We start from the raw sequence: 17,305 nt of genomic DNA, 5'->3' as shown, positions 1-17,305 counted from the left end.
AACAGAAACAAATACAGAGGTAATTAGATGTTGGATGTCAAAAAATATGTTAAATTTTCAAAAATAGAGGGAAATGGATGGAATGGGAAAAAAAAGCTAAAATATTTCAACAGTCTATTAAAAAATAATTAAATGAATCCTCTACATGTACAAAAATAACAGTATCTGAAATTGGAAGGGGTTAATAACATCCAGGACACAATAGAAGATCAGATAATTGAACCTTAAGAGAGAGGTTGTTAGAAAATACCAAAGCTGAAGCAAAAGAATAAAAAAGCAATAAGAAAGAGCAGAAAGAAATGTATAAGATGAATTAAATTATCTAACATGTGTATTGTAATCATTGGAGAAGAAAAGAGAAGGAGAGTAAAGAACCAGTATTTGGGAAGAAAATGGCCAAGAACTTTTTAATACCAATGAAAGATATCAATCCACAGATTAAAGAGCTCAGTGAGCCATAAATATTTAGGCATCATATACTCAAACTTTTAGAAACAAAATGAAGGAGACCATTTCTATAGAGACAAACACTGGAAGGAATGCAGAAGGGAGTTTAATTTCTTCAAATAACTTTTATATGCTACCTTGCTGAGAGCCTTTGGCAAATCCTTTTGACAATCTTTAAATGTTTGTTATGATAAAATAGGAGAGTGGATTATGTGCTCCTTTGGAAGTTACTCAAGAGTTGCCTCAGTTTTACTTCTTTCATAAAGTCTTTAACCATTTCAGCATCCCTGATTACTAGAACACAACCAAGTATCTCTTATTTTCTTGATCTCTCTGATCATGCTTCTCAGTTCCAATGCTAGTTCCTTAAGGATGCATGAACATTTCACATAGTTCCTCAGGAATTCCATATTTCCTTAAGGATGCACAAACATTTCATATAACTCATTAAAGGCTTAGCAATACTAGAATAAATTATGCTCTCTATGAAATTTTGTTACATTGAATTAATTAAATGTATTAGTTCTCATAACAAAGAAATGTAAAGTTTGCAGATATTTTTTTCACTTGTATAATCCACACATTCTTTCTACCAATTATTTATTATGTTACTTCTATGTGTGAAGCACTTGTATCTAAAAAACAATGTGCCATTGTTCCATAAATGTTCAAAATGTACATAAAATAGGTCAAATAAATGCCAAATTCAGTATCCTTTTAAACATTATTATCCATTTACAATATCTATTACCCTTTTAAAATTTCAATACCTAAGTCTTCTATAATCAATTGCAATTGCATGAATACACAATAACTTTTTTATTAAATCTAAGTTTAAATATTTGTTGTACAACCTTAATTTAAAATCTGACCCTCTTTCAAATGGAATGCCTTTATGAAATTTAATAAAACATGAAGGTCATAAAATGTATTAAACTGTTGTACTTTCCATTTTTAATTCTGAACAGGCAAGATTAAAGAGAGTAGCTTGCTTTCTTAAAGCAAGGCAAGGCAGATTGGAAGAAAAGATGATTTCTCTTCTTCTGGGCCCTCACCCTCAGGAGGAGTCCTATCAACTGTTGTAGGAAAGACTGAATACAAAACAGCAGAGGAACATACAGATGACCTCCCCAGAATCTCCAAGCCTGAAGATTCCATAGCACATTCTCCTGTTGTGCAAAATGAGTCCTAAGAAATTTTAACAAATAGTGAGATCCCAGCTGCTTGTAGTTAAAAGATCATCAAAAACCATATGAAAGATCTGTAAGAAACGAATACTCCAACTAGAGCAAGACGACCTCCTCAAAGCAGGACTGACATGTTTATGAGACACTGGATTTTTGGGAGGAGAATTAAGGAGAAAAAAAAATTATTGTTGGTGTTAGCTATTAAACTATGTTTATTCATTCCTTAATGTCCTCTCTAGCTGATTGTTTATGGTATGAGGGCACTTGATAGACAGTTAATATGTACCAATTAAAGGAACAGATATACAGACCTCTGCCACATTTTCTCATGAATATGATTCAAATCAGAAATGCTTCTGACAATTTTGGTCCCTTGAAAAACCATGGGTTTTGTTTTCTTTTTTCAAAATCTTGTAAAGAAGTTCACTGAATAGCTTGGTTCTCAAACGTTGGTTATGACCCAAATTAAAGTTGCTGATGCTCTACAAAATGGCTTGGAAACCTCCCCAGAAAAAGAAACAGTCCACCCTCCCTATTCCCAGCCTCCTGGCTAACTGCAAAAGGGCAAGGAATGTGGAGTCTTTTATAAGAGGGAATCCTGCTCTAGAATAGTCTCCACTCACACCACCCAAACTCTGGTGAGGGGTAGAGAAGTGCACAACACTTTCTCTTACTAGTTAATCACCAGCTGCCCACAGTGGGCTGGCAATGCCATTTTCATTTTTGGCCTGAGGGTTTGAGGACAAAAAGATGGACAGGAAAGGAAGGAAAAAGTAATAATATATTCATTTGTTGATCATTTGTGATATGGCAGGCATTGTTCAGTAGAATATGAAGATGAGTAAGACACTGTTGTCACTGATTTGGAGAGATTACTCCTGGCAGAGAACTGTGCTGTTTAGCTTTCATTTGCTCCTCCTGATTCACCACCTACCCTCTCCAGTATCCCAGAAGACTGAGCAGTATAGACCACATCAACAGGTTCTCTTGCCTTCTGCCTTCTGATTAGTTCAGTTCACGCAGAACCTTACAAAAGACATTGGAGAGTGAGAGAAGTTGGGGAATATTTATTCCTCCAGCTCCCTACCTTCTTGGTCACTTAGGCTAGCTGTATTCCTCAACTTAAAGCCACAGCTTCCATCAGCAGTGCTCCCAACATTCTCTCTCCTTATGCTTCTATAACCACAAGGCTTCCCTTGCTCCTTCAGGCTGACAGGTGGTAGCACCACCCCTGTCACTAGACCAGGGTATTGCACTATCCATTGTATTTCGCTGTACTCTGCCCACACCTTTGAAAATAGTTCTTTTATTTCACCATCCTCAAATGTCCAAATTTATTGTGCTACTTGTGACTGATCCAAGGACTTTTGCTTACTTGTTCTGTGATCCTGGCCAAGTTATCTGCCCTCTCATCTTCTGGACCTAGTAATACATATCTTGTACAACTATTCTGAGGATTTAAGACGTATACAGAGCATCCAATAACAACTGGTTGCTTCATTCAGGCATGGAAATTACTCATATTCAAATATGTATATTTGGCCAAAATAAAGAGGAGGCTGGAAGGAAGGAGAGAATGGAGGTGGGATGGGGAGAACATTCCGCTATATAATGTGGTGATTCTGTAGCCATTTCCCTTAATAAGTGTCTGTCTCACATTGGTCTCAGTTCTCATGTGACCCTTATTCTCTGAGAATCTTCTCATGTTGACTGGGATTTTGCTGTCTTAAGAGTTGTACTTTGTATTCCACATAACCCCTAAACAAAAGCCAGCCACTTCTCTGGTGCCCAGCCAAGGAACAGTTCTCTGATGGAAAAACTGGCTGAGTTGAACTTACTGAGAAGTTGTAAATTGGTCCTCAGTGTGGTGTTTCCTCAGGATTTCAAGATAATTTTTATTTTGAGTCATGTTTTCTAGCTCTAGAAACCACTTTTTAGATAGAATGCCTCTCTAGTGTAAGCGTTCAGCCATAGGGAAGCTGTCATTCTACCCTTAACTATTTACATGTTGGACTCCACCACCAGACTGCTGTTCTTTCTTTGTCCTTGTAGATCCAATCAAAATAGATACTCCATATAAATTGAACAAACGAGTGAAAACATGAAAGAGTAGAGCCAGACCACAAAATGCTTTACAAAATCATCAATTCCTAGGAAATATTTGTTTTCTCTTTTTCTCCCTAATGGAGAGCTGGAATGCAAAGTGGGTCCAGGAAAGCCAGTGGCTTACTTGGCTGCTCACTTACGGCCAAAATATGGATGCTATAGTTCATTAGACCTAAAGGATGTGAGTTAGAAGTTTGGGGATGTGAATGAGCAGTTCTTCGATGGCTGCTCTCCTATATAAACTAAGCAAATTTCATAAAACTAAACTTTTGGCCCTTCCACATCCTTGATTTATTATTTTTTAAATGGAATACATCGTACTTGCTTACATATATCTCATCGCTTGCTTTATTGTTACTTTGATCTAAGATGGCTGCAGGTGGGTATTGTAGTGTTGGTACAACCGAGGTGATATGAAAGGCTAGCTGTGTAGCTTTTGTCCGTCTCCTTTTCCTCTATCTCCTTGATAGTAGACTTATAGTTTCTTGAGGTGTATGTAGCTCTATGTTCACATGCAGGAGTATTTTTCTTGGAATAGAGAGGTCTGTATCAATTTCTACCATGTAGCAAAGTATACATTTTCTCAATATCTCTTTTGAATCTTTCTGGGCCCCAACTCTTAAGATGGCAAGCAGTTCTAAAGAGCCTGCAGTTTGTAAACAATACTAACAGGAAAACCCTGATAGAAGAAATTTTTAATTCACTTTCTTGATTTATTTATAGAGTTCTTCTCCTGCCTGCATTTGTAGCTAGCTGGCTGATATATGTTAGCCAAGCATATCTGAATAAGCCCTTGGTGTTAAATGACCATGATTAAAGAGAATATTCTGCTCTGAAATTGAATAATTCTATCAATCCACTGGTCCTTCAGTTACCTCAAGACTTTGGGACATAAATCTTTGAGTATGTCAAACCCTTTGTCCTCAGTAAATTCATGTAACCTTGATCTATCTAGAAAATCAATTCACTTTATCTGGAAAATTAAATCTCATTTATTATTTAAATTACCTTTAGTTAAATTTCTGACTGTCATGTGTCATTCACTTAACCATTCATTTATTCAACAAATATTAATTGAATTTTGCTTCATAGTATTGTTCTAGGTACTGGGGACACAGTCATAAATAGAACAAACACAAAAGCAAGTGAAAGTCCCTGCCCTCATAGAGTTTACGTGCTAGGGAGAACTGATGAAAAATGAACAGTGCAAATATACGATCATGTGATATATTAAAAGATATGAAGTGCTATGGTGAAAAATAAACTGGTAAGGGGATAGGAATGACTTGAGTAGAAACTTCCAGTTAAAAAAGACAACATGGGCAAAGTGCCCAAGGTGAGTTGTGCCTGGTATTTTCATTGCCAGTGTAGTATAAGGAGCAAGGCAGAGAGAGAAGTATTAAAGGTGATGTCTGAGAGGGAATGGTGTCAGAATGATGTAGAGCCTTGCAGGTCTCTCTGAGGTAACTTTGTCTTTTACTCTGAATGTAATGAGAAGGCCATGGAGGGTTTTGAGCAAATGAGTGACATGATTTGATTGATATTTTAACAGAATCATTCTGTTGAGGTTAAAATGAAGGTTCAAGGTTAGAAGTTGAGGAAGTTTGGAGAGCCCTACTATGATCTGACCAAAAGATGAAGAAATGATAGTGGTTTGAATCAAGAGGAAGTGGTAAAGGTAGTGAGAAGTGGTCATTTGAGCCAACAGAACTTGCTGATGGTTAGGATTGGGGTTAGAGAGAGTGAGAGAGGAAGGATGACATTGATGTTTTAGGCCTGCATAATCACCAGGATGATGCTGTCACTGAGATGGAGACAACTTCAGAGGACACAGCTTGGGGAGAAGGGTCAGATGTTCAGTTTTTGACATACCAGGAACTTCCCAGTGGGTCCAATGTTGGGCTAAGAAGGGAGTCTTAGGAGGCTTGCACCTAAGGACTACAAACCGTGAATGGGCAGTCATTCCATCCATCAACCAGTATTTTTAAATGATTAGCATGTGCCAGGCAGGGTTCTAGGCTTTGGGTCTGTAGCAGTGACTAAGGCAGACAAATCCTCTTTCCTTAAAGACTTACATTATTGTGGGGGTATACAGAGGTGATGGATGGATGGATGGATGGATGGATGGATGGATGGATGGATGGACGGACAGTCAGATTGATACATAAACACAGAATAAATTCCAAAAAGTGATAAGTTCTTTGAATAAAAATAAAATGGTTTAAAAGAGAGAGAGAAAGTTCCATTGCAGCCTTGCAGAAACTCTTTTAGCTGAAGTGACCCAAAGAAAATGCCTCTGAGAAAATGACACATGAACTGAGTTCTGAATGATGAGAAAATGCCAGCCACACAAGATGTGGGAGAAGACATTCCAAGCAGAAAAGGTACTAAATCAAGATCCTGAGCTGATGGTGACCCTAAAGTATTGAGGGGATAAGAAGAAGGCCAATGTGGCTGGAGGGTTATGAGTATGGGACAGAATAGTGGGGGGTGTTGGGAAGAAAAATTTGGTAAAGATAGGAAGCGCCAGGTCAAGTATGACCTTACAGGCTACAGAAAAAGTTTAGATTTTAGTAAAAACACAGGAAAGTTTACACAGGAGCCCAAATCTGATTTGTGTTTTTAAAGGTCTTTCCAGCAGCTCTGCAAAAAAAAACCTTAATGGAGAGGCAAGAGAGGAAGAATGGAGATGCACTAGGTGGCTATAAGAGTAGGTTATAACATAAGGACAGCAAAGTATTAGGGTGTGGAAGCATATTTGACTATTTACATTTATATTTAAATCCATTAAGAATAAATACAATGAAAAATCTGGTTCCTTAACCACAGTAGCCATATTCCAAGTGTTTAATAGTTATATGTGGCTTCTGGGTTCCTTATTGTACAGCATAGCTATAGAACATTCCCATAATCACAGAAAGTTCTGTTGGAAAATTCTGCTACAAAAATAAAGTTACAAGACTTGATATTCAGAAGCTGGTGTAGCTATAGATGAAGCCAGTGTGATGATTTGGTGCTAAATAAGTCCTTAGGGAAGCAGGAATGGACTAAATGCATTAGATTCAAATAGTCCAAGAACTAGAGCAAAAACTGCTATTAATGTGATATCTTTCCTTGTTTTATTTGGAATATTGAATTTCCCCGACTAATGCATCCTGACCACATTCCACATTCCTTCTGTAAATATCCTCTTATCTCGACATATTCGTAATAAGGATCTAGACCTTTATTCTCCCTATATTAGTCAGTTGTCCTTTAGATGCAACTACTAGAAGTCCACCCAAACTAGCTTAAATTTAGAAATAGAGTCATAAGGTAAATGTGTAACTCAGAACCCAAAAGGTATCACAGGACCTAGAGGGTTGAGAGGTAGAGCTTCTCATTGCTGCTTCATTTTTCTCAATCATAGATGAGCATCTGTGCTCATATATCTGTCACATAAACCATAACAACCCCCAAATAACAGGAACCCCCAAGGTTACACAGCCTTATCATTGAAACACTGAACACTGATTAATTTAATGTATTTAATGTTTGAGTTCTTTTTTAAATTCTGAGAGACACTGATTATCCCAGCTTGACCTGGTACCATCAGCTGTGGCTAGGTTTATGGAGCTCCTAATACTGGGATTGAATCTTTAGGAGGAGGCTTTCTAGGAGATGGGTATGAATGAGGAGGAAATGACAGGTGGAAGAGTGACAGGCACTTCTGCTAGCATCTCCTGTTTCTACTCTGTACTCCTGAAACCAATGAAGATTATACCAAAGCTATAACAAGTCAGATAGGCATCTATTAATTACACATTTATTTAACAGTAAATTTGGCATTCTAGAAGACATGATTTCTATGCTCCAAGTGTTTACCAAATGCTAGGCATTACTGAAACAATACTTGATTAAGAGCCAGGAATCAACAGGAATGAATCAGGTAAGCAGCCTCTGGCCAGTGTTGCAACAAATAAAGAAAGAAGGCCCAACAGAATTGTAACCTCACAAAAATATTGATGGAAATAGCTGTTCTTGTATCCATCATCAATCAGACCTTCTCTGTCTCATCGATAATACCTTGAACTGAATTCAAGTGGCCTCTTGTCATTCCTGCAGCATCTGAACAGGTGCTTAAATACAGAGCATGATTTCTTCATTCTTCACTCTGTTGCACAGTTTCTGGCATATAGCAGCTGTTCCATACGTGTAGTTGGATGCATGCATGGTGGACGGATGCATGGACACATGGGAGAATGGATTGTTATTGATACACAGATCAGTAAAAAAGTTTAGCATCACTATGAGCCCTAATTAATTGTTCCTGGAGAGGCCAGATCCTCCTCTTCATCCATGAATCATTCTCTCTTACCAGTCTCTTGCAAGAGCCAAGGACATGTATTGGTATTAGACTTTGACATTTGTATTACGTGGGTACCAACAAAAGGCTAACAAAGAGATCGTACCCACACTGGCCTGAGGAGCCAAATAGTTCTCAGTATTCTTTTTTTAAATTTGTGATAGTCACACAGAGAGAGAGGGGCAGAGACACAGAGGGAGAGGCAGGCTCCATGCACCCGGAGCCCGACGTGGGATTCGATTCCGGGTCTCCAGGATCGCACCCTGGGCCAAAGGCAGGCACCAAACCACTGTGCCACCCAGGGATCCCTAGTTCTCAGTATTTAAAGCAAAATGAAATATCTTCTTCTGGGGGTGTAAGTACACCTTTAATTTCAAAAATATACCTTTCCCGAAAGTTGAAGGAGTTAAGATTGTTTATGAAAGTCAGGGATTCCTGGTTTCGGTTTCTGTTCAGTAATGGCCATTATGCAGGGTTTTGACCTGTGCTGGACTGTTGCTGAGTAGTAAGCATATCTTACCAAAGGCCAGGAAGCTGCTAATTAATCCTACAGGAGACCGTGGAGGCACATTTGCCATTCATCCAGCAAGTGCTATTTAAGTGCCTGTTGTGAGCATCTGAGTGTACTTGAGCTAAAGAGCTCATGGCCTAGGTAGAAGGAGCACTACAGCAGGCCAGTACACCACCAGCCACACTCCGTGTGAAACTCACTCACCCTAACTCTACTGGTCAACTAGCTTTTAGCTAGGGGACCGTTTTGGAGGCATTGACACTGAGCTTAGAATGTGTTGAGTGCCTCCTGTGCAAGGCACCATGTATACCTTCAGCAGCTAAGCTGGCATTTGTTAAGGTAATGTGAGAGTGCAGCAAATAGACGGGAAGCAGGCACTTCGGGTCATTGAATCCAAACCGTGCTCTCACTTCAGCCTGTTTTCTGCACAGCAGGCTTTGGCTCTAATGACTCTGTTTCTCACTGAACTCCTAGGATAGCAGCAGTCTCTGTTTCCTTTAGTGTCTTGCCTGTCTCTCCTTGGGGGAAAATCAGCTACTTGTGCTTTTCTCATTCTAATGAGCCTCTAGGAGTTGGGAGCAAATGCATCTTAGAGACACGAAGAGGACAGAATAGAGCTACCTGCATGGGGAAGAGGTACAGAAATGTATGGTGGTGCTTCCATTCCATGGGCTTTTATGGAGTGCCTAGGCTTGGGACAAGGGAAAATGGGTGGGGTGGGTAGTACAATTCTCTGAGAGCTCGCCACATCCTCGGTACCAAGACAGGACCATTCTGTGAGCCAGCTGATTTTATTTTCCACTCTCAGTGAGGACACACTCAGCCTGTGTTTTAGATACAAGAAATGGAGAAGTTAAGAAACTTGCCCAAGCCACCCAGCTAGAGATGACACTGAAGCCAGAGCCTTCTGTCTACACCAAAGCCTGAACCCATTCCACTTTTCTGTCTTCTGCTGCTGAAAAGGCAGAGCAATGATGCAAGTCAAACCTACAAGTGATGAGAGAGCACTGTGTAGTTTGACAGAAAGGAAGTAGTGGAGAATCCCAGTGGGGACCTAAAGAGGCAGGAAGATGGGCTAGAAGAGACTTGAGTTCAAGGCTTAATTCTACTTTGTTGCCCTCTTACAAAGCAAGGCAGAGGTGGCACTGAGCACTCTGTGGACTGTCCTCTTCTGTATTCCCCACCACATGAGGCCAACTCCTCACTGCACTAAAGGCTTCACTTATCTGCCCCTCTCCCCCTAGAAGCTTCACCAATTTTTGTATTTGTCAGTTAATTCAGTAAGCATTTATTAAAGGCCTACTGTGTGCATGCTATGCATGCATCCTGCTTTAAGAAATTCACAACTAGGGCAGCCCGGGTGGCTTAGTGGTTTAGTGCCAACTTCAGCCAGGGCCTGATCCTGGAGACCCAGATCGAGTCCCATGTCAGGCTCCCTGCATGGAGCCTGCTTCTCCCTCTGCCTGTGTCTCTGCCTCTCTATCTATATATCGCTCATGAATAAATAAATAAATCTTAAAAAAAACCAGAAATTCACAACTTTTCAATGTCAAAGATTTATTTTCATGTGTGAAATAAAATATATATCAGATTATTCACTGCAGCATTATCTGAATAGCAAAATAAAGAAATGGTTCAATAAATTATAATACCCTACATACAAATGATTGTTCTGTAGCTGTCTTTAAAACTGAGGGGGGAAATCCTCCAAGCTATATTGTTAAATAAAAGAGTGAGTGGTGGAACATTTGGTCTGCTACCATATTATACCATGTGTATAATACATGCATATACATGTATGTTTGTGAACTGTGCAGGGGCATACAAGAAAGCAATAACATTTGTTGCCTGCAGGAGAGAGCTGGGTGGCTGAGGAATAGAACAGGAGGGAGACTTTTCACTATATAGCAGTGCTTTTCAAACTACTAATAGGGCAGGGGGAGCATCAATATTTTGCCCCTCATTCATCACAGTCGAGTATGCAGTCTTATTGTGCATATTTGCATACAGCTTGCTCTGCATGTCGCTTACCATGGGACTTTGATGACATCTGACTGGTTTCTGGCCTTTTCCTGGACTGGAGTTCACCGTTTTTATGCTTGGTTGACAATGTCACATTGCTATAAAAGTTCCTAACTTTCTAATTCTTACTCTGAATTTCTCTTATGTACCAGAAGCAAACAGTTCATGGGCCAGCACTGCCATATAACTTTCTGAACATTGACTTTGGATATATCATCTATCCAAGGAAACCTTTTTTTTTTTTTTAATATCTAGTGACCTATCCTTAGCAGAACAACCTTGTAAGAAATAAGGATAGATTTGGTGATCTTGAATTCCTTTGGATTCTCTTTTCCAGCATTAGCTCTCTGCAAAACCGTGAGGCTGACCTAGGGTAAAGTTGGCTCTCTCACTATTCTCTGACAGATGAGCCTTGCAGCCACTCCCCTTCCACTTTGAGTTCCTCCCTATCCCCTCTGTGACTCTTACTGTGGCTATCAACTCACTCTTACACAGATGTACAGTCCTAATACAGACATAAAGTATTTCCTTTCCCATGTAAACAGAGGAATTGAAAATACAGTTTTTCAAACTGAAGGAAAAAAGGCATCTGGATTGGATGACAGATATCATTCTTGAGTATTTTTAGCTGGCCACCACTTACCACTAGTCAGCCCCCAGGAAAAGTATATGAGGAGACATAAAAAGCCGGGAGAGATGAGGAGGTAGGGGGCAGGACCATTAATGACAGGTGTGGCATGGAGTTGATAGGCAGGAGACTCTAAAATAGGGAATAAAGGAAATGAGACTAGCCATTGTAGATTCACAGAATTCAATATATTGGTGATCACAACTAAACTGGGCAGAGTCCTTTTAAAAATCCATATAATCACCAGGTCAAAAGAAATCAGGCTGAATATTTTAACTTGTTTAGAGGGAGAATGCATCAGAAGTGTAGCAAAGTGGAGTCCCAGGGAAGATATTGGCAGTACCCATCCAAGCCATAATCAAGGGAGAGATGTCTGGACTCAAGAACATAATCTACTAGGTCCTCCTGGTGGCAGGAGTGTCCCTACTGCAGAGATGGTAGCATCAGCCTTGACCTACCACTTACCACTGCAGAGCTCATCCCCCTTGAGCTCATGACATATGGATCAAGCAATCTGTTAATACAGTTTGCAATGCCATGTGTCTTTGCCCAGAGGGAGAGAATGTGTTGCCTTTTTTGTTGTATGGCTCATTATAAATCACTAAGCTGGCTCTGTGCTCTATATTCCAGACTCTTGTAAACCTGAATAAATGTGAATCTACTCTGGGGATGCAGATCCACTTTTGGTCAAGAGGAAAACTGAAGAGTATAAGCACATAAGGCTAAAGAACTGGCCATGAGCTATGGTTATATCAACATGGTGCACACCAAGACCTCATAGCAGCCAGAGAGAAAAGGCTGATGAATCAGCATCACAATGACTCTCTCAAATTTCTCATGTTCTTTTGGTCAAAGCAGAAGCTCTGGACATAATCCTCGTCAGGCTTCTGTACCGGTTTTGATTTGGCACGGCTCAACAATGGAATGGAGTGTATCCAACATGTGATTACACAGTCACAAAAGCTATATATTTAAGGCCATGTTAAAAGGCCCCATGTCAAAACAGCCAAGACAGAAAGTCATATACTTTTTTTAAGACCTGTTTTAATTTTTAAAAAAATGTAAGAGGTAACCTATGTACATATTTAAAATATTAAAATGTATTTTTAAAGTACAGGCAGAAGTCTCCTACCCTTGATGTTTGCTCAGTTTCCATTTTTCCCCCAAAAGTAACTCTTGAAACTAATTTGCTGTTCATTCTTATAAATATTTTGGTATGTGTAAGCCAAAGAGAGGTATTTTTTTCTTTCTTTCTTACACAAAATAGCATACTCTAGGCTTTTTTTCTGTATGCCCTGATTATCTTTTTATTAGTATATCTTGGTGGTGTTTCCCTATCAGTACTAAAAGCTTTCTCTTTCAGTAATTCACATCATTCTCAGGGTGGATAAGGCAAGAACACAGGATTTGGCATCAGATAGACCAAAATTCATAACTTGGTATCTATGTGCCTTAGGTGGGTTTCTTGACTTTGTAAAATAGGGGCAAAAAAAATTCAATTTTTATGAAGCCTAAATATGTGTGGGCACCACATACCTGATTTCAAACTATACTATAAAGCTTAGGAATCAAAACAGTATTGTATTAGCATAAAAACAGATACATAGATCAATGAAACATAATAGAGAGCCTGAAATAAACACATGCATGATCAATTAGTTTATGACAAAGGAGCCAAGAATATACTATGGTGGAAGGATGGTCTCTTTAATAAATAGTACTGGGAAAACATACAGCCACATGTCAAAGAATGAAACTGGACCACTTTCTTTCACCACACATAGGAATCAATTCAAAGTGAATTAAAGACTTGAACATAAGACCTGAAACTATAAAACTCTGAGAAGAAAACATGGTGGGTAAGCTCCTTGACATTGGTCTTGGCAGTGATTTTTTTGGATTTGAGGTCAAAAGCAAAGGCAACAAATGCAAAATAAACAAGAAGGATTACATCAAGCTAAAATGCTTCTTCACAACAAAGGAAGCCAAAAACGCAATGAAAAAGCATTCTATGGAATAAGAAAATATTTGCAAACCATATATCTGACAAAGTGTTGATACCTAAAATATATTTTAAAAACTCATACAACTTAATAGCAAACAATCTGACTAAAAACTGAACAAAGGAACTAAATAGGCTTTTTTTTTTCGAAGAAAAAAATACAGATGGCCAACAGGTAGGTACATGAAAAGGTGCTCAACGTCACTGATCATCAAGAAAACGCAAATCAAAACACAATGAGTTATCACCTCACACCTGGTAGAATGGCTATCATCAAAAAGATAAGAAATAAGTGTTTGCAAGGATATGGAGAAAAAGGAATCCTCATGTACTATTGCTGTAGCCACTGTGGGAAACAATATGGAGGTTTCTCCGAAAATTAAAAATAAAGCTAATATATGATTCTGCAGTCCCATTTCTGGATATACACCAGGAATTGCAGACAGGATATCAAAGAGATATCTGCATTCCCATATTCACTGCAGCATTATTCACAATGGCCAAGACATGGAAACAACCAAGCTATTCATCAGTAGATAAATGAATAAAGAAAATCTCTCTCTCTCTCTCTTTCTCTTTCTCTCTCTTTCTCACACACACAGAGACACCCCTACCAACATATACAATGGAATATTATTCAGCCATGAGAAAGAAGGAAACTCTACCGTTTGCAACTGCATGGATATACCTTGAGGGCATTATGCTAAGTGGAATAAGCCAGATAGAGAAAGGCAAATACTGCACACTATGTGTGTGGGGCTGGGAGGTGTAAAACAGAAAGGGAGAGTAGAAAAGTGGTTGCAAGGGCTGGGGGTGGGGGAAATAGGGATAGGTAGGTAAAGGGTACAAACTTTCAAAGGTAGGTAGGTAGGTAGATAGATGATAGATAGAGCCCTTAGCACATCATCAGGGAAATTAACATTGAGAGGAAGGAAGAAAAGAAGTGGAAGGAAAGGTAGAAGAAGAGGAGAAAATATCCCATTTTAGCCTAATTTCCATGTTCCTGCAATTTAGCCAGTTGGGCACCAGATAGGTCCATTATCGCCAATTAACTCCAGTTTCCTCACCTCTAAGTGAAAGGAGAATTACTAGATAGTTTATAAAGTTTTTTTTTTTTTTTTTACAATTAAGTTAGAATTTAGCTCTGAAAGAAGTCATTAGACTTTGCAATTGTTAAATATTTATTTAACATGTTTTATTGTGAGTCTACTTGTACAACGTTATTAGGAAAATAAACATGAAACATATTTCCTTTCCTTAGAATAATCTACAGGTTAGATATAGACAGGGAAAATACAAAGAAGGGAGCCAAGAAGAGGAAAGGAAATACAAGTTTTCCCTCAATTCTTATCTGAAGAAGGCATTCAGAAGGTTCCCACTAGGAACAATGGGGTTCGCAATGAAACCTGTGCTAATGGTATGGTCAATGCCACTTAACTCCCATAGCTAGTATGTGCAGCTGACAGCAAAGAAGGCCTGCCTAGTGAATGAGTTTTTAATTTTTATCTCAGTGATGTATTGGGTGGGAGGGATTATCTTGGATCCAAGGCAGTGCAAGTAGTAACACATATTCTGAGAAAATCTGGGTCATTCCATAGATTAATTCACAATTCAGTTCAATCTCAGTTGTTTCACATATATGAAGTACTTGCGCAAACTCACTGTGTAAACTTGGGTTAAGCCTTTCACTTTCTTAATGCCTCCGTGTCCTTATCTATAAAATGGGAACAATAATAGAAGCCTATTTGTTAGGACTATTGATAAGATTAAGTTAGTTAATATATGCAAAGTATTTAGAATAGTACCCAGCACCTAGCAAGTCTTGTAAAAAATATTTATCATCATGGTTATTGTTAATTAAAGCCCAAAACTGTTCTAATTGCTAGAGGGCATATGAAAATCTAGAAGGTAGCATCCTTGCTCTCAGAAGAATCTATATGAAGGGTGAAGCCACTGTCCTTTAGACTTAACGTTTGTCCTATTGGCCTGGGGTCCACTTATGTTCTCTAAGATAAAGTACTTTTGATTTCTTCAGGAAACAACTGCTCCCAGGTGATTAGGCTCTCTATATCCTGACTTTAAATTAACTTAAATCTTTTATATTGTATGTCAATCAGCTATTGTCCACAGGAGGTAGAGAAAACTGATCAGCACTTTCTTTCTTTTTTTTTTTAAGATTTTATTTATTTATTCATGAGAGACACAGAGAGAAAGAGAGGCAGAGACACAGGCAGAAGGAGAAGCAGGCTCTGCAGGGAGCCTGACATGGGACTCAATCCTGGGCCTCCAGGATCCCACCCTGGGCTGAAGGCGGCGCTAAACCGCTAAGCCACCCAGGCTGCCCTGATCAGCACTTTCTAAATAGACTGAAGAAACCCTAGACAAAATGATTAGATGTTCCTTGATTTGATGCCAAAATACTATTATTGCATCTTCACTTGGGAATCCAGGAAGATGAAACACTCAGTACATTCTTTCCAGGATGACACAATGCATACCAAGATGGGCACTGGCCCACTTCTGCAGTTTTGAGTCATCTGTAAATACCACCCCATGAGGTTGAAAAGAGTAGTGATTATTCTCCTCAGAAAAATCATTTTTCTTTTTTCTTTTAATTATTTTTTAAAATTTTATTTCTTTGTTTCAGAGAGAGAGAGAGAGAGCAAGCAAGCATGAGCAGGGGGAGAAGCAGACTCCTCGCTGAGCAAGGAGCCTGATGTGGGGTTTGATCCCAGAACCCTGGGATCATGCTCTGAGCCAAAGGACGCTTAACCAACTGAGCCACCCAGGTGGCCCCTCAGGCAAACATTTTTCAAGACTATTTTTTTAGAGAGATATTAGATTCACAGCAAAATGAAGAGGTAGTTCGTACAGAGATTTCCTGTATACTTCTACACATCGATAACCTACCACATGATCAACATGCCCACCCACACCAAAGTGGTACATTTGTTAGAACTAATAAACTTACCTTATGATGACATCCAGAGTCCATAGTTTATATTAGAGTGCACTTTTGGTGTTATACATTCTACAGATTGGGACAAATGCATAATGACATGTATCCATCATTATACATGTATCTGTGTATCCATGTATCAATTTTTACTGCCCTAAAAATCCTCTGTGCTCTGTTAGGCAAATTCTTGATGGGTCCTTTCATGTAGATGAAATAAAATTACTTATTTGACCAACCCTAAGATAAATTGCCAATATTCCAACTCATAAAGTTTTTTTCTTTCTTACTATTCTCAAGCATTTATTTTTCCTAAAAGGAAATAACAAGAAAAATGGATGATTCTACATGTTATACATTCTTCAGCCTCTTCCAACTTCTGCCCTCCCCCCCAAAACCATTAGAAATACGAAAAAAAAAAAAAGATCAGGAGTCAACTAGAGCAAAACCAGCTGAAAGTGGTTGGTTTGCAGTAGGGTTTTTGGGACCAATTGCTATGATAAATGTTCTTTTAAGTAGCCAGTTCTGCAAAGGATATAGACTGTTTACATATGATTAATTAAGAAATAATTATCTTTGACTGGGGGAATATGAGACAATAAATGGACCATAAAAGCTAAATAAACACTCAGCTGCTGCCTTTAGTTTTAGTTGGTGCCAGGAATATTTATGACTTTTATAAAAGACATGATAAACTCTCCCCCCATCCACCCACCATTTCCAAAATGCAAAGGCATTGTGAAATCACTCTTGACACTTGTTTTTTCCATGTTTTCTGCCTGTGGATGTGTCACATCAAGAGAGTGTACTATTTCACAATCATCATGATACTTTCATTTTCTTCTCTTGTTGAACACCGTTGACTTAGAGGTCATACCAGTGCCTCCACCTCATCTTCATCTCTTACCTGGCCTATAGAAATGAGCCAGTAAAGATTACCCAATGCCTAGCTCTTCCCATTGCAGCTCATCTTGCACATTGCTGCCAGTTAAATCTGCTGTGGGCATGGCATTCTCATGCTCAGAAACAAGCAAATGCCCCCAAAAGCTCAATCTTTTTTTTCTTTTTCTTTTTTTGTCTAGGGAATAAAATCCAGACTGT

Source organism: Vulpes vulpes, chromosome 13 (genome assembly GCF_048418805.1).
Source record: "Vulpes vulpes isolate BD-2025 chromosome 13, VulVul3, whole genome shotgun sequence".
In the NCBI taxonomy this organism is placed as follows: domain Eukaryota; kingdom Metazoa; phylum Chordata; class Mammalia; order Carnivora; family Canidae; genus Vulpes; species Vulpes vulpes.
The sequence above is the reverse complement of the archived record's forward strand: the minus strand, read 5'-3'. Positions refer to the sequence as shown.